This window comes from Epinephelus fuscoguttatus, linkage group LG14 (assembly GCF_011397635.1).
Source record: "Epinephelus fuscoguttatus linkage group LG14, E.fuscoguttatus.final_Chr_v1".
Classification (NCBI taxonomy): Eukaryota; Metazoa; Chordata; class Actinopteri; order Perciformes; family Serranidae; genus Epinephelus; species Epinephelus fuscoguttatus.
This window is the reverse complement of record NC_064765.1, coordinates 26579794-26598429: the sequence shown is the minus strand read 5'-3', so window position 1 is coordinate 26598429 and position 18636 is coordinate 26579794. Positions and strand designations below refer to the sequence as shown.

The 18636-nt window shown below is 41.7% G+C and overlaps 1 protein-coding gene across 1 annotated transcript in view; it reads left to right on the top strand.

Moving 5' to 3' along the window:
* The window catches only part of tiam2a (TIAM Rac1 associated GEF 2a), a 106355-nt gene that overhangs the window by 1483 nt on the left and 86236 nt on the right, over positions 1 to 18636 (top strand). The gene's annotated exons all lie outside the window — the stretch shown is intronic.

Here is an 18636-nt window from a genome sequence, read left to right as displayed (position 1 = left end):
CTGCAGCTTCAAACATAGATAACAGTCGTTTAAACCAGTGTATTGGGATAATTATCATATACTTTCTTAGTTTCTAACTATATAAATTATCTAGACTGTAAACATTCCTTTAGGTAATACTTCAGTTCACTTACTTTCAGGCAAGAATAGAGGCCAGCTGTTGAAAAACACCGTGCAAAAAAACCCCATGACACCCAAGACACCGAACAAAGGTCAATCCCACACTGTCAAAACACTGTAATACTGTATTTCACACCTAGCAATAAAGGTGTAGATGACTACCAAATGCCCTCCTACTAAAGCACTTGCATAATCTGCTGAATCTAAGCAAAGGGCACATTTCTCACAAGGGACACTTCCTATATATAAGAAGAACATATAAAGCAGCAGCCATCTGGCACTTGCCTCAACAGAACAAAAGGGTAAGGAGGGAATATACAAATGAGGGAGATGTAGAGGAAGTAGGAGAAGATGCTGGCCACTGCTTTACCCCCCTCCGCCGTGCACTGACAGAGACCCGGCTAGTACAGCTGGAGAAAGTGCTTACACAGCACATGCTAGCACCCAGCTCTTCCCTATACTCATTTATGGCCCAGCCAGTGTCAGAAAACACAACCTCGAGGATTTATTTAAACAGTCGCCTACATCACAGCGATGCCACTTCAGCACTTTTTATTTTTACAGCGAAAAAAACAATGGAAGAGCAGCACAATGTGCCGCATAATGCCTTTACCTCTAATTACACTTGAGCTTAGCCTGCTAATCCAAACATTAGCCGAAAAAAAAATCTGTCACAGTTCAGCTCTGGATTTAGCATCTAGAGACCCATAAGCTGGGCTGAAAATACCCACTTGTGTGTCTCCGAGGAGGACTCACTATAAATTTCTAGCTCTCACCTGACTCTCTAAGGCCCAGGCAGTCAGCCAGGGCGAGCCTCCTGATGACCTCCCCACAGAAAGATTTGACAGGCTGAGACTTTGAATCAAGTGTTATCTGCCCTGATACAGACACACATGTACACAGCAGTTGGCTAGCTCTCCCTTGGACAGCAATAAAAATAAATCCTCAATCCATGGAAGGCTAGCATCCTTAAGTTATTTATCTGCGGCAGAACAAAGGGCATGTCTGCTAATGTGGATGAGGCTCTGATATGTGCATTTCTTCCTCTGCAAGCCTCACATTAAAGCCACTATAACTAACAACAGGCACAATTGTGACTCACCCTTGAGTCTAAATGTGGTCCTGTGCCAAGCCATTTGCACATCATTGCCATGCTATACTCCATATAAACTCAAGCCCATGGGAACAAAGCAAAGTGGGCCTGACCTTTTAGTTGAGGATTACCCCAGCATGGGCAACTAATGAGAGCACCCTAACTATAATGGGATGGAATAATAATACAGTGCTAGTTCATGCCCATTTGGTAGTGCTAATGTGTGGTTATTGCTGTAGGTCAGAGACAGAGATGTTCCCCTGCTGTGAGGAAGTCAATTATACAGGGTGATGAGGGTTAGAATTTAGCTTGTAAATTAGTTTTAATATGACGTGGGGAAATCATAAAATCTCCTAGTTTGATAGTGCTTAAAGTTGTCCAACTTCAGGTCATAATTTACTCTATAAGGAGCATTTTAATTAGTTTGGGTGATATTGAAGACAAGTGGTGCATTTCAACAACAGATATTGTTCTCCTGTTGCCATTAAAAAGACCACAGCCTGTGCATCTGTAGTGTCAGTACCACATCTGACCATTTGAGGTCAGTGTGGTACTGCAACTCTCACTATTAGGGCAGTCAGAGGAGTGTTGCTCTGTGCAGACTGGGTTCTTGGAGTGCGACAGCTCGAAATCTGCAGTGCTCACCTCTCTTACCTTCTGTGCTTCACTCTCGCTGAGACAAATAAAAGCCCACCAGTGCCACGGCGGAGTAAATCCACACATGAAATTCCCTTCTTTGAAACGACAACAGGCTCAGTGTAAGGATGAGGGCAGAGAAAATTGCTGCCATGCGGAATCTTCACGGTGCCACCGTGCTGAAATTAATTCGTCAGATACCTCTTTCCATACCTTTTCCAGATCGATACAGGAGCGCTGTGATAAATGGAATGAGGTCCTTTTAGTGTTGAGACTTGGCCCGTTTTCTCCAGCTTCTCAGTTGCTGCATTCTTAATTGATTAAAGCTATTGATTAGGTCTCCCAAAGCCTTCAGACTAAAATCAGCCTTTATCTATCAGCCATGGCCAGATACCCAGATATCATATTCGCACATGGTGGAGTCTGTGCCAAGTGGAGAGCGTTGGCGTGGCTGCTCGCACGAATAAATGAGCATGAGAGATTGAGTTAAAGCAAAAAAACAGTCATTTATCTTCAGTCCACCTAGTTATGCAGGAGAGGAATCCCCTATCTCAGCTCACACTCTGCAGCCACAGTAATTACTCACCACTGTGGGAGCGTGTGTAAGTTTCCTCTGCCTTCAAGAAGCCACTCTCGGCCCGGCTCTCCGTTATCAGAGCCAGCAGACTCCTCCAGACTGGGCAGAGGTGTCCAAAGTTCCTTTAACCCAGGAACTCAGCCTAGTCATGAGTCCCCCCACCGTTGCAGGCTGCACCCCGCTGAAAATTGGCTGAGAGAGGCAGCAAGGTCACAGAGTCCCCACCCCATGGGGAAGTGTGAGTGCAGGAAGTCAGAGCAGCAGCAGCCCTGGAGCTAGTTGTTGGTGAGCATTCACTGGCTTGCTCAGGGGCACTTCAGCAGAGTGTGTACCTGCCAACATTTGGACTCAAACTGAAGTCCCCAGGTTCTCACTTGCTGCTCTTTTAAGCTCCTGGAATTTTAATTCATGCAGCCAAATAAAACAAAACACTCACTCTGAGGAAGATGTGAAGCTGATGCTGTGGCCATTATGGCCTTCATCAAATCAAAGACACACAAAACAGCAAATGAATATGTATCAGGTGATTGACATTCAGTCATTTGCAGCTGTATTGAATATATATTCTGTGCTTTTGTTCTGTATCTTTTAATGGATACACCCAAGACAGCTCTTACTTGGTAGAGAAGCCTGTACACACATTTATTATTTCTCTGCTTTCAGACGGCTTCTGTAAGTGTAGCCTAATGGTGATGTGGCTCCTTTGTAGTATTAGTCTTACTGAACATGTCCATCGAAATTCTTCTTTGATTAGCCGCACTAGCAGTCTGTCTGCCCACCACTTTGGTTGAGACATCTGTCTCAACAACTGTCAACAACAATATCACATTTGGTATCCACAGTGCTTAGAGGATTGATCCTAATGACTTTGGTGATCCCCTGACTTCTCCTGTTGCACCTCTGAGGTTGACATTTTTGGATTTCAGGGAAATGTGTCAACAATTGTTGGGTGGATTACCATGCAATTGGGTGCTGACATTAAATGTATCACATCCTCATCAGTCAACAATAATTGGTGTTTAGTACTAATTTGTTGATGATTTTAATCTGTAAAGAAATGACGTTCACAAACAAGAGTCCAAAACTCTTAACATGCTATTTAGTACACTAAAACACGTATGTGAGACTTTTTTTTACATGTCTGACACCTTAGTATGAAACCAATAATACAAATTATTTCCAGTGAAATATAACAGTAAGCAAACACTGGACACCATGCTGACATAAATGCCCCACAATGCAATGTGGTAGACAACAACGCACAAAATAGACAATGGCGAACAGCAACCAAGGCAGCTCTGTAACATCAGTAAAACTTCAATATAAGTGTAAGTATAAGAATTCACTTTGCCAGGTGTAATATTCTTTAAATTACTTTTTTAATTGCCACTAGAGCTGAGGTTGGCACGGGCTACCATGGTTACACATCTCCAAATGGCAAGGAGGCTCTGATGAAGTGTAGTTTAGTTTAGTGTCTCCAAAAAGATGCATAACCCACTGCTGTTTTTTCACACAAAAAACTATGTTGTATAGTAGTACACATACTGAGTACTAGGGCTGCCACTAACTATTATTTTCAATGTCGACTAATCTGTCGATTATTTCTTCGATTAGTCGACCAATCATTTCATCGAAAAATGTGTTAAAATGTTGAAAAATGTCGGTCTGTCTCACCCAAACCCCAAAATTACGTCATCTAATGTCTTGTTTCGTACTCACGCCAAAGGGTTTTAGTTCACTGTCACGGGAGAGTGTGTGAAGCTGCCAACATCTGAACATAAGAAGCTGCAGTAAGAGTATTTTGGGGTACTTTTATTGTACTTTTCTATGAAAAATAACTCAAACCGATAAGTCGACTACTAAAATAGTCACCGATTATTTTAATAGTCGATTTGTCATTGATTAGTCGACTAATCATGGCAGCCCTACTGAGTACGTAGTGTGCTATTTTGGATGCGGCTTGGAGACATGCTGGTGTTTAGCACGAGTAATGTTTACAAAGTTTACCATTTTACTTTAGTGTGTTAGCCTGCTAACATTTGCTATTTAGCACTAAATACAAAGTGCAGCTGACACTGACTGTGTAGTTTTGCAGTGATTATATATGAACTAAAATATTGAATAAGTTGAAAAATTTTACTTGATGGTGGTGTTAAATGACAACTCAGGATAAACAAAGTGAGTACAATTCATCTCAACAGAGACACAAATGAAGTTCATGGTGGGGCTACAGGACGAGTCAAGGGGTCACCAAAGTGAGGGGACTGTGACTGTACAAAAGTTTGTGCCAATCCATCCCTTCGATATTAAATTACATTACTGGATAAGTGAAAACTTTGACCAGCTGGTGGTGCTAAATGAAAAGTAGGACTCACCAAAGTCAGTAGGATTCATCCTCTGGGGACCATGAATGCCTCTACAACATTTCATAGCAGTTCATCTAAGTTATTGTGATATTTCAGTCCATACTAAAGAGGTGAACCCATAGACTGTGTAAAATAATGGACGTAGCTACTGTAACGTCACCAATTATTTTGAAAACTCCCGTTTTGAGGCCATCACCTTCTTGGATTCTTAGTTATATAAAAATTCACCACCTGTACAGTCGTCACGAACAGGGAACGTAGCTATAGAGACCAAAACCATTTTTGTACCAAGCTTTTAACATATTTATTTCTGCTATAAAGTTGGGCATTTTTTAGCAAGGGGGTCTATCGGGATTGACTCACTTTCTGAGCCAGCCTCAAGTGGCCATTCAATGAACTGCAGTTTTTGGCACTTGTATGTTGGTTTAATTTTTCAGCCTTGGAGGTTGATACTTGGACGGACACCAACTGACCATATCTAGAGCCAGTCTGCTAACATGGCTAAAAATAATCGTTTACTTCTATCTAGCTAGTTTTCACATCTTTACCCACAAAACCCAACACACTGACATTACCATCCTCACACAGATAAAATGCAATACTGCGACACACGTCCCATAACGCTTTCATGCACAAATGATAAACCCTTTTGAAGAAGGTTAACAGAGGCCTTTATTTTGACACCACCCTGTGGCCAATTATAACATTTACTTCACAGCAAATGAGGAACATCAAAAACATGGCTGTAGGCTCTCAGTCTTGTCAGCATATGTGTCGATGTGTCTGAGGCTCCCCATTGATTTGCAGAAGTTCATCCAATCCAGACTTATTTCTACCTAATATTGTCAATTGTTCTCCTCTACAGAGTGAGTGCTGCTCCACTTTTGTTTTTCAAAGTAGCAATATGTCTCATTTTTCTCTCAACTTTCATCCTCTCTTGGGGCTAATAAAAATTTGGTAGCAAGTTATTTTCTTTTTTACGTCATGCCAGGAGCAGGAGGAGAGAGAGACTGTGTGTGCCAAGTCGGTGTCTATTTGCATACGGAGGAGGTGTGTGTGTTATCAGTGGTCTACATGCCTGTCACCTTCTCCTACACACATAACTAACTGCGCGTGTATTGGCAGTGTGTCAGCAGTGCCGCATTGCAACCAGAATGAAGCCCATTAGTGCGAACGTGGTTTACACAGGCGGAGACAGTACATTTACAGTTTAGGATCGATGTCTGCTACTGTTGTCTCTGTTCACATTGTTAGTCCCTAATCATTCCTGTTAGTGGCCCCATTTCAGTACACAAATATCTGTAAACATACATCATTTGTTTACATGTGACTTTCTGCCCAAAAATGTCTGTCTCATCAGAAAAGCTCTGTCAGTGCTTCTGCTTCTCGTCTCAAACTGTCCACGCTTGTCGTGGGGCGAGTGTGGGGTCATCGCAGGAGATTAAAGGTCGCAAAGACACAGGGAGGAGTCTGGGAAAAATGCAGGACAGGGTAGTCAAGGAGATCAGAATGAGAAACAAACACCTTTCCTTGATTTTCAGAGAGGATCCAGCCATGATTCACAGCAGGCGGAGTGTTGTGTGTAATGTGGGTGACAGGGGAGCTTATTAAATCTGCCAACACAAAAACAAGGGATATGCGTGTGTGTGTGTTTGGGAGAGGAAGACGGGTAAGAGGCGGAGATATGCAGGGAGGGAGGTGTGCTGAGATGCTGAGCAAGCTGAGCGAGCGTTTGACAGCGCAGCACATTGTGCCTGGATATGGGGGGAAACATGAAATGTATCAGTAAAGACAGGCGGGTTACGGGCTGCAGCCTCCAGCTGTCAGTCTTACATCAGCGCCGCTCTCATACAAGTGGGCCCATGCACATATTGCAGTCATACACACTCGTTTAACCAACCTCCCACAGCATTTACATCATTTTTCTGATTATGTAGTCTCATTCTTGCACTCCTCCGCAGCTACACAAGGTGTGTGATAAAGCCCCAGCACACATGTTCACACGGCCTTATTATGCAGCAGACATTTTACATCCTCTTTGTTCTGGCGCCATTGCCTCCATTCACGTGTCTGTCATCATTTGGAAAGACGACCTTATAAAAGCTGGTTATTAAAGGCTGACTCAGCTTCTTCCTGCAGATGTGACACCTGGCTCATCAACCGGCAAAACAAGCCTCATTGTTTCCATTAAGCGCTATAGCGAGTGTGTGCGTCTACCTGCCCACACATATGACTCTATTTGTTTGCCCCCAGTCTGCTTTGCTCCCCCCGTGCTGTTTGTTAGCATGGTGGAAGAAGCTAGCTGGTAATTAGCCCTGAAGGCCTCCTAGTTGTCTGCCTGTTTGTTTACCACGGCAAGAAGCAGATTCCCTCCTGAGAGTCGGAGGCGTCACTCAGAAGTGTGCACAAGAGACGGAGCAGACGGTGTCAAATTAAAAAGATAGGAAATTCCTGACTCACCAGAATCATGCAGTAGAGGGGGAGGAGGGTTAGGGAGAAAGTCGACAGATTTGTAAGGATCAAGGGGCTGTGATCAAACCTGGTGGTGTCTTTTACTGATGTTTTAGAACCGTGTTTATCACGCACCACCAAATATCACATGTCTGACATGACTGATTCGGGGGTTTTGAAGGCAGATACTGGAGCTCTTTGGAGGGAAGCTGCCTCCATTTTGGGTCAGTATTACACAAAACCTCCTCAGTTACCTCTACAGGTTCTGACTATGCAGATAGTTTGGGTTAGGCCTGGGCAATATGGAGTATATCACAATATTTTTGACCAGATACGTTGATGTTGGAACAATATTATAGGGCTGACTATCGTGCTTTCACAAAATATTAATACTATGAGATTTTTGATAAATAATCATCAGTAATGTGGATAAGTGGGTAAAGGCAAACAATAGAACAGTAGATCAGCCTGGTAAGTTCAGGAAACTTACTCACTTCACTGTAATGAGGCCTTTAAACCCAGGAAAAGACAGCATCTACCATATGATATCCAAAATCAAAGTTGATAGCTTGTCTCATATCATGATATTGATTTAATATTGATATATTGCCCAGCCCTAGTTTGGGATTTTGGGATCCATGTTTTGATCTGAGACATATTGTACTTGTGGCACTCACAGAATTAAAAGATTTCCTGTAAAAAATTCAGCCGCATCATCTATTTCCAGAAACAGTGACCCATTTACTTTGGGTTATCCACAGAACACACTGTCAACAGTTTTCATAGACTATTCAAGTGGAAATTACACAGTGTGTGTGAAGTGATCCTTTACATAGTGACCTTTTTTTGGTTTTTAAAAAAAGCTCCTCTTCCATGCATAATAATAAAGCCAAAGCACACAGAGTGACATCATGCTGCAGTGCTGTCAAACAACAACCTGTTGAAGACACTGAAAGAGACATGCTGGCTTTGATCGGGATAACTGAAATTTATTGATTTATTGATTTCTATTCCAACATCCCATTCATCATATTACAGACAGAGGGTGTCATCAAAATGTTTCTGTTATCCAAGATAAAACAGCTCATCCAGAAACATCCATAATATCAGTGGCTAATATCAGCATCTTTAAAGGAACTGTAAATGATACTCAAAACATTAAAATGGCACCAAACAACTTTTGCTTTGTAAAGATATAGTTAAGTAATGATGTCCTGAGGATGTTAAGTGGTGCATGAAGCCATAAAAGCTTGATCTTCTGCACTGTGGGGCACATTGAGCAAGCACACTAGGGACGTATAGCGGCCAAATGGCTAACTTCCAGTTTAGCCCTCCCGCAAACTTGAATGGGGACAAAAATGATTCAATCGTATGGCTCTTCTTGATGTTAGAAAAGTTATCAGACAAAAATGGATCAAATCCTGATAGTGGAACAAGTGATTTCACGGGGGCTGTGACCCTCAAAGAAATTTATCCACTGATTTACAGACGCCTCTTTCACATTGTAAGTCTATGGAAAAATATCTTTATGGGCCCCATGGCATCATGTGACGGACCCAGATGTTGTAATTCCTTGTTTTGCCACTATGTGACATTGGCTTCAAAGCCTGGCACTTTTTTCTGGGGGCTTGGAATGAAGTCCGGTACCTTTGTGTGTTGAAATCTGAGCTTCTCTTGTAATTGTTTGGTAGATGGTGCAGCGGCGTGTGCATGTTAGTGCATGTAAGTCCCTGTTTGTGTGTTTCACAGCTTAGCTAATCGCGCCGCTCTGCACTGCTCTCATACAGAGGTTACTGCTGCTTACACCTAACCCCTCCCCCACCCACCCAGGTTATCACTGTAGCTCTTTCAGCACTGTTGCCGTCGTTAGCACTATTTGCACTTTTAGCGTTAGCCATTACCACTAGCAACTGATAGCCCCAGCTCAGCCACCTCCGTGTTGAGAACCATGTGCAGACAACCTTAATCAGACACTGATTCAGCTCCTTGAAATAAGAGGCAATTTAATATTTCATCAGCCTAATTTTAATTCCACAATTTTGAGGAAAGTAATTGCTCAGCAGAACATCTTTATCTTAACGCTACTTTATTGTCTTCTTTCAAGATACTCATTCATTCTTATCATATTCCTGAAATAAGGTAAACTTTTCTGGTTTACCGATGAAAGATGAGTCCCAGTGGCTAAACCTGACAGATAATATCTGTTTATCCCACATGTAATGAATCGGTTCTTTATAGTTGGACTGCACCATCTCTAGACACACAAAAAGTCCTTTATATTGAGATTCATTTGGAGGTTTGTGAGTAAAACATGTTAAATTCTCACCTTCCGACATGTTAAGACAGAAGAAGAAAGAGTGTCCTGCCTACGAGTAGTGAACCCTGCGTTGAGCGCTGCAGTCCTCCCTCCTGCCGCTCTTCCAATCTGTCCAGTGTATGCGTGTGATAGTGTGTGTGTGCGACTTTGTCAATATCACCCACGAGGGTTCCCCTGCCGCCATGCTGATGGGGATTAAACATTCATGATCATGTTTATTAATGACCAGCAGGCATTAGGGATCTCCAGGCTGTCACACACACACACAAAAAAGCAAATAGCACTTTTTTCTCCCTTTTTTTTCCAACCGCACACTCACATACATTTACACTTTCTCTCATACACCTACACAATCTTCCTCCACTTTCACACACACAACCTCTTTCTATTATCCCGCCCACACATATCAGGTACACAGACACACTTTCTCCCTTGATCTCACACACCGACAAACTCGCACCGCCACACACACACACACACAGAAAGAAAAACCACACACCTACAAAAATGCTACAGTACATTCATGAAACACACTTCTGAATAAATCTGTCTTCATGTTGTTTAATTTGGCAGTGAGGAAGTGTGTGTGTGTATCTGTGTGTGTAATATGGATCCACTGGCCTGTTAAATAGAAAAAGAACAGATTTCCTGTCTCCGTGTCTCTCCGGACCGCCGTTCTGAACTCTCCCAAGGGTGGAGGGATGGACTGGAGGGGAAGGACCTTGCTGAGAACATCTGTGACGGCCGGCCCCAGCAGAGACTGCAGTGTGACAGGGCCTATCCACAGCAGATGTCACACCAGAGTGTGTGTGTGTGTGTGTGTGTGTGTGTGTGTGTGTGCGTCTGTAATCAGGGTTGAGAAGTCCATGACCTAGCGAAGATGTAGAGGAAATGCTCTCACACTCTCTTCCTCTCTGTCCCTCTTTTCATTCCTTCCTGTCAATTCTTGTGGAAATGTAGTTGTAAATAAACCTGTGGGCAAACATGACCAACAGCAGATGATCATCATATTATTAATTTCTAAAATAAAGTCTGTATACCTTTTGTCTGTCCTCCGTTCATCCCTTTTTTCCCTTCGCTCTAAGCTCTGGGACCATTTGTCCTCTTTTGATGTGATATGAAAACTCGACATGCTTTGCCCTGCAGCCTCTGCAAATGAAATGACAAATGAGTGATGAGCAGAGCTGACGCTGCACTCCTCACTTTGTCCTCTCCCATTCTGCATGTATTCTCTCTTCTCTCCATCTCTCCATTGTAGGACTGTCCCCCCTCATTCCCCTCATTACTCCTTCACTCTGCTTCCTCCCTTTATCCTTTTTTATCCCTCTGACCATTTGCCTCTCACCTCTTGTTCTCCACTCCATTTTTTTACTTGTCAGTGAAGCGTGTTGCAGTCTGGGCAGATTCCCTGGTAAATTAACCCTATCAATCGGAGTCTAGTTCATGAAACCAACTAAAAAGTCAGTTTAAAAAAGAGCATGAAGGTTATTTTTTGGTTTCATTTTCATCATGTCTATAGAGAGCAGTAAATTACCCTTCAAACTACAGGTAAATCACCTTAAATGAATTCATCCTTTTAGAAGGAAATCACCAGTTATGCCATGTTCATACTACATGTTATCAGCCCAATTATAGCCCGACGCAGTGACATACGGTGTCGGCTTGTATTGTGAATGACAATGAGTGTTGTGCGCAATAATCCATCGTTTTATCTCATGTAGTGTGTCATAGCAGACGACAACTGATGCCACGTCTGGGAAGCCTCATGACGTCCCAACAGAAAGTCTAGCATGTTTGATTTGGGATTTTGGATGGATTTTACCATGACACAGTAGAAAGGGAAAAATGATAACATGAAATAGCAGAAACACTTAAGCTAAACCCGGTGAGTACTGCCATTAAGCCACTGGCGGGGCTTTTACTTGCCACAACTGCAGCGGGTACCAGCTTCATGTGAAACAGACTACATTATAAACGGGTCGGTATTTATTATTCCATCTGTATATTTCTTAACACTTCCTGTATCTGTTTAAAATTAAAAGCTCATTATAATTTCAGTTGAGAGAATCCCTTCATATTCTAAACAGGCTTTTATTGTGAAACATTTGTAGGAACTTGTTGTGGAGGATTCAGTGACTTGTATAATTCGCAGGCTGTACTTCAAACGTAGCTCCTGTCAACTGGTGGCACTTTTTATATTACTACAATAACTTTTCGGCTGGCACATGAACAGCCACAGTGACTGAAGTAATAGTAATTACAACAAAAATATGTCAAGAATAACCCGATGACATCGCACACGTTGTGATAAACAATCAGGAATGATTGGTCATGGACCACTGTGTAGTCTGTCATGTCTGTCGGCCAACTCACGGCACAATTTTATGACTCCACAATCGCCTTATTTGACATAGTGACTGTCAGAACGAACAAAAATGTCGTGTCATGTGTCTTTTCTTGAACTACTCATAACACTTTTACATTTTATATGTTGTGCGTAAAAGTCTCAAAGGAACAACAAAGAGGTTTCAGTAGCTGTAAAGAAAAATCTAAGTGTTGTTGCAGGTATGCCCAAAGTGTCAGAGGCCCTGAACTACAAAATATCACTCAAATTAACATGTATCGACCAGCAGGAGATGCAACATGACCACAAATATATGCAAGGGAATGGCAAAGAGACACAAATTTACAACAAAAAGGGGCAAACCACACAACCACAACCACAAAGAAAAGACACAAAATGACTTTGAAGAGATACAAAATGACCAAAAATACACCAAAAAAAATCACAAAGGGATGCAAAATACAAAAAAGCTCCTAGCTCCTATTAAGAAGAGGTGGTGGGGCCCTTTACATATCGGTGCCCATTGTCCCATGACTGTTAGGGACTATTTTCTCTGTTTTTAGTTTCCTTCTAAATGTGTGTTTGCATTTGAGGGAGTCGGGCTGCCTGAATATATATACATAATTGTGTTTTAATGGCACTGTATTGACTCTGTATTAAAAATAAAACACAAACAGCTTTTTGCTGCTAACATGTCAAGTCTTCTTACTTTGGGTAATGTCGCTTTTTCAGCACAGCGTTTGCTAACGAGAAAGAGAATGCCAGAAGTAATGATCAGGAAAACATGAGTGAGTCTGCAGCGTGCACTGATGTCAAACAATAGACACAAAAAGAGCGCTGCCTGTACAAAATGATTCAGTACAACTTCCCTGCAACACATGCTCTCCTTTTGAAGCTGTTTGTGTTTGGTTTGAGTCAGAGAATTCAAATTAGACCGAATCAGGAAGTGATATTCAAACAAAACTTGAAATAGAAGCTAAGTTCAGAACAGGAGCCAATAATGACTGTGGTAGGGAAATCAGAGGAGGGTCGGGGGGTTGGTGCAGAATGTTTGACGGGCGAAGGAGGAAGTCGTAGCTAATAAGTAAGCAGACAGTATGCCAACTTCTCTCTTTCTCCCCCATCTTATCCCCCCTCCCCGAGTGTCACATGGGACACCAGGGAGAAAATGAGAAACATGAATCAGGCACTCTTCTCCAGTGTAAGAGTTACTGTGTTGGGAAGATGATCCCAGTCAGACAAGACCACTCTGGGCTGGGATGGGGAGTAAAGTGGATAGAAAACATGCACTAGTTAAAGGATATTCCACCTTATCACAACTTGGATCTTATTATAGTTTAGTTGCCATGCAGTCGGTGAGCAGGTATACATATACATAAACAGGAGACGGACAAAATAACAGAAACCTTTCATATGAGACAAATAGCTTTCATCATCCTCATAATTACAAGGGCAGCTACACAGGCAAAGTAACCAATGTACCAATTAGTGGTGTGTGTCAGCTGTAAAAGAGGCCTGACAATTACTTTTTAATGAATGCTTTGTGGTTTGTATTATATGGGATGTGGATTTGTACGTTTTTAAAGTTTAATATTAGCCTAATATATCTGATGTGGGGACCGCTTATATTTGGAGCTGCACTCATCTGCTGTTCACTTCAAACAGGTCAAAGATAAACTTTCAAAAGGTACATTTTTTGCATCTATGCAAAACTACCAGACTTGTCTCTCGACTTGTCTGCACTGAATTTTAAAATATTTCCATTTAGAGTCAACGCTGTTACAAAATTCTTGTTTTTACTGTTAAAATGGCTTCTGTTATGTAATATTCAATTGAATATGTAATATTCAATTGAATATTACATAACACCATGTAATCCATGTAAAGTGGAAACAGAAGACTTTTCAACTTTCCCCCCAAGCCTTTCCAAGTAGTATTATTGCACAGATTGCCTAGCAACTACCACAGTTCCACCGTTTTTCGGTTGTTCAATTGTCTGCCATTTCTGCTACTGGGGATAGTTACCATAAAAAACGTACACTGATACTGTAGCGAAGTGTTGTGAGTTGTGCTTGTACTCACGAAAGTAACAAAAATCACATGATCACAAAAAAATCACAAGTGTGAACCAAGGCGTCAGTCTATTTTTTTTTAGTGCTTCCCACATGGTTAACAGCAGCGCATTACAGCTTCACTCTTTCAATTCTTCCTTTTCACAATTAAAGCCCTAGATACACTTCTCACTGCTCATCAGAGGGAACTTAAATTAATTCAGCATTTTGCTAAGAGTTAACTCAACAAAATAGTTTACAGTTATATCTGGGGTTAGCCACTGATAGCTACCGGGGAAACAGAAGTGTTATTCTCTTTCTGTTTGGGTTGCGCAATGCTTGATGTACTTCCTCTGTGCTGTAAATTAAGATCTTCAATTTCCTTGAAGATCATACCCTTTAGCAGGCAGAATTGCACAATGAAAACGAGGCTTATAGGGAACTAATCTAAAAGCAGATGGTGTCATTATTCTATAGCCAGTACATTGTGCAATCAACATTTACTTCATAGTGAGAAGTAAAAGCAAAAAAAAGTATATTTTCACTTTAATTGTTAACATGGAGCACTGGAGTCCTATTGACACGGAACTTGACTGGTACATTAACCTTCGGTTAAACTGCTGAACTGGCTACAATGCCAAAAAAGATCCAATGACACAAGTCAAACTTCATCAACAATAATAAATCAATTGATAAAAAATGTAAATTTGTGCTAGAGCATAATTAGAGGGTCATTAGCTCAGGACAAATATGAGCCAAACCTGGAGCCCTAACAGGAAAAATAATGTTGCTCATCTCCTATGAATGTGGCTGGATTAACCTGCCTGGGGTCAAAATATGTACTGTTAGGTAACCTGATTAAATAACATAACAGATCTTAAAACAAGTTATTTTTAGCACAAACTATTTGACAGTCAGCCTGGTGCTTTCAGGGCCCCTCGGGTTCAGGGAGTTGCTCACATTGGGAACATCAGTGTGCACTCGAATGCTTCCTATGACCTGTCAAATCACCAGACCTAAACAACATTAAACCTGTTTAGGACCTTTAGACCTGGAGCCTTTCCCTCTTATAAAAAGCTCCCATATCCTGTTACCCACAGGATATGGGAGCCCACAGCAGCACAAGAAGCTCTTGAAGGGCAATGACATACTTCATATCCTATACTATCTGTTCATGCAAACACACGCTCCCCCCCACCCTCCCAGTTGTATTCTGAATAGGATGCTCTTCCCTTTCCATGAAAGAGTTACCTTTATACACACAAATCAAACACACACACACATACACATACACGTACACATCACAGCACAGCACACAGGAGAACTAATCCGATTTCACAGCCCAAATGAAAAGTCTCACATTGCACATCCATTAGCTATTATTAGCTAAATAGGCTAATAGGTAAACACACACACACACACACACACACACACAAAGGGCCGCTGTAGAAAACAAACACCATGGGAGACCTGCTGCTGCAAAATGGAAACGTGTTGAGTGCTTTTCTTTTGTTCACAGCTCTCCCACGTGAAAACAAGAAACACGCCTTTTGAAATGGACCTAAATATTAATCTCGCCGTCACTCAATGCCTACTGAGCCTAACATAAAGCTCCAGTGACATGTAAGGTTTCCAGCCTATAATATTTTCTTGATGCATGGTTTTCACAGCGTGGTCACAGTTTTCTCAGAGGTCTGCAGTCGCTATCAGGAAGTTGACATAAGCAAGAAACTGTTGCTACATCTGTCAACATTTCTGTTCTCACACATACATAGGCTATACAGTTTACAGTTATAACACTGGCATTACCATATAATATTTTACAGGCTGAAATGGCAACTGATGCTGGAGGATTTAATCAGCTGTAGCTAGCCAATAATTATGCTAATTTTAGCTATATTTGCTGGCTAAAACTGCCACTGCCTCTGGATGACGATTTTTTGAAATGAGAACCCTGTAGAAGGGTCCCTGGTAAAAAAAAAAAAAAAAAGTTAGCATCCTCATCATAGATGTATAAAGAGATCTGGATACAGTTTTGGGGAAAGGGCACTGTTCATTCTCTAGTGGCATATGAAGCCAAAAAAGCTCAATATCCACAGAATGAAATGACCCACATCTTCCATGTTGTGGGGCCCATAGAGCAAGTGTAATGACTTGAACGGAATTGGGGATAAAAATAATTTAGTCTTGCAGCTCCTCTAGACTTCCAAAATGTCATCCGACCAAATGGTTCAAATTACAATTAGTGACACGTATCATTTCACAGGGGTGTGATGCTAAAAAACTGTATCTGCTGATTTACAGACATCTCTTTGACAATGTAAGTCTAAGATAAAAAAGTCTTTTAGGCCCCGTGGCAGCACATGACGGACCCAGAGGATGTAATTCCACGGTGTCCACTTTGCAAAATTGGCTTCAAAGCTCGGCGCTGTTCCTGAGGGCTTGTTCCTCCAGAAACAGCACTTTTCTTGTATTGCAGGGTAAATAGAAACACTTGGTGCAGTGCTTTATTTTAACATTAAAAATACAAGGCTTTTAGTGTTTGGCAAATGTAATGCTAACTCAGGTAATGCTGCCTGGGTTTGCTGATGTGTAAACTTCCCGAAATCCAATTAAATGCAGGACAGAGATGCTAATGTTAACGTTAATGTTGCTTGCTTTCTTGAACTGCCTTCCATACAGTGTACAACAAAGTAGGTGAACTAGTCATGACCCTACGACGCCATAGACTAATGTAGTTTGCTAATGATGTCCTCCTTGGCCTTCAAAATAATGCAAGCTAGTTAGCCGGACAATGCTAACAGTTGTGGCTTACGTTAGAGCAGTTAAACACACTATAATCCTTTCCTTGTAATTTTTTTTTGAAAGGGCTAAAAAAAGGACACCACCTCCCAAACTATGTTGAGTATTGTTCTTACAACATTGAGAAATCAAAAGCTTGACAGACCTGCCATAATAACTGATGTTTATCCCCAAGAAAGACATTAAAAACTGCTCATGAGCTTAAAACACAGACACAAACTTTGAAATGTAAGCTTACCAGCACACAAACAGTTGGTTGCCATGCATGCCTCCACAGAGCCTGTAAACAAACCAGTCCAGACAGTTTGAGGGGGAAAGTATCAGCTTTCCATTTTACTCCAGGTCACTCGTTTCCTTCTTTGTTTAAAACCCAAGTAACCAGACAGACAACTGCCCCACTTTGGGTTTGGTGCTTTCTGTTTCTCTGCGTCGCACTGGTAGGTGATGATTTTGTGGGAAAGACCCAGAGCAGCGTGAGTGTTTCTAATTAAGAAAGTGAAATGAGCAGATTTTAACAAGGTAATTTTAACAGGCTTGTACTCTGCTCCCTTCACATGGGTGTGAAAGTGTTTCTCAGCGGGGAGCAAGGAAGTAATGAATGTGGGAACGTTACTTTAGTGGATCGGTGGAGGGACACTTGCAGTCCTAATGGAGAAATAAGAGCTCATTTGTTTCTAACACCTTCGATATTACGCTCAAGAGCAATGAAGGCCAGAAATATCGCGATCATAAATAGGTGACAAAGGTATTGTGTGGCTGTATGTTGCAATTTAAAAATGTAGTTAATACGTTTGCCTTACTCGGCCTTTACCTTCTCCTTCGAGTTGTTTGTGTCTGAATTGGATGGCTTGTTTGTAGTTTGTCTGTTCCTCTTATTAAATTAGAATGAGCAGAATTTAGCTCCACACAGCCCAATACAAATCACATTACACTTCAGAGTGAATGATTGCATTTGGCTCATTGGAATCAGCCTTTGCCATTTTTACTGAATAGAGCTTTTGATTCTCAATGTGCATTTGTTGCCTTGTAATATGTTATTCTCATTTGCCTCAATTTGAGCTTACGATAACTCAATCAAGTGTCCCTGTGTTTGCTCTGGATTCCCCTCCGCTGGCCTCTGGCTGGGAGGCTGCGGTTGCAGTCATTCGACCAGGAGTGAAGAGATTTGAAGCAGCTTAAATTGTCACGCCAGCCCACAGCTACAGACTGCTTCCTTATTCTCTTTCTGTGAGTCTATAAAAGACAAGGCTTGTCCAGTCCTGATCTTTCTTTCATAAAGTAATCTCCCCACAGTCTCTCAATCATTTATATCCTTTCCTCTCTCTTGTGGGACGTATTTGGCTACTTACATACACTCAACTTTGTCACTGTCAATGCTGCCCTACATTCTGTTGAAGAAGATGTAAAAATGGGTACTCCTGTGTTTTCTTGGGTGCATTTTTAGATCGAGGTCTGATGTCATGCTGACCGCACGGTGAGCTCTCCAACTTCAGTCCATCAGTCATATTTTTGTTTTCCATCTTTGGACATGGTGCGGTGCTACCATGTGCCAGACTTGACACGGCCTGATGGGAAGGCAAACATGTTTTTTTAGGATAAGCAATTTTCTTGTCAGTCACTGGAGAGTCTCTCACCGCAATAGCCAGAGAGAAAATCCAGGAAATATCGCCTGAGAGGAATTGGTAAAAGGTAGAAATTCAGTGCAGATAAGATGTAGGAGCTTAAGGGATGAGGAAAAGACGGGTGTTCGCTGAGTTTTCTCTGTGTAGCCTTTGGAGCCTTGAGGGATCTGGTAAAACTATAGAACAGATTTCCCTATTACACACAACAGATGCTCGTATGTATCCACAAAGCTTATCTGAGTGAGCAAGCATTGGGT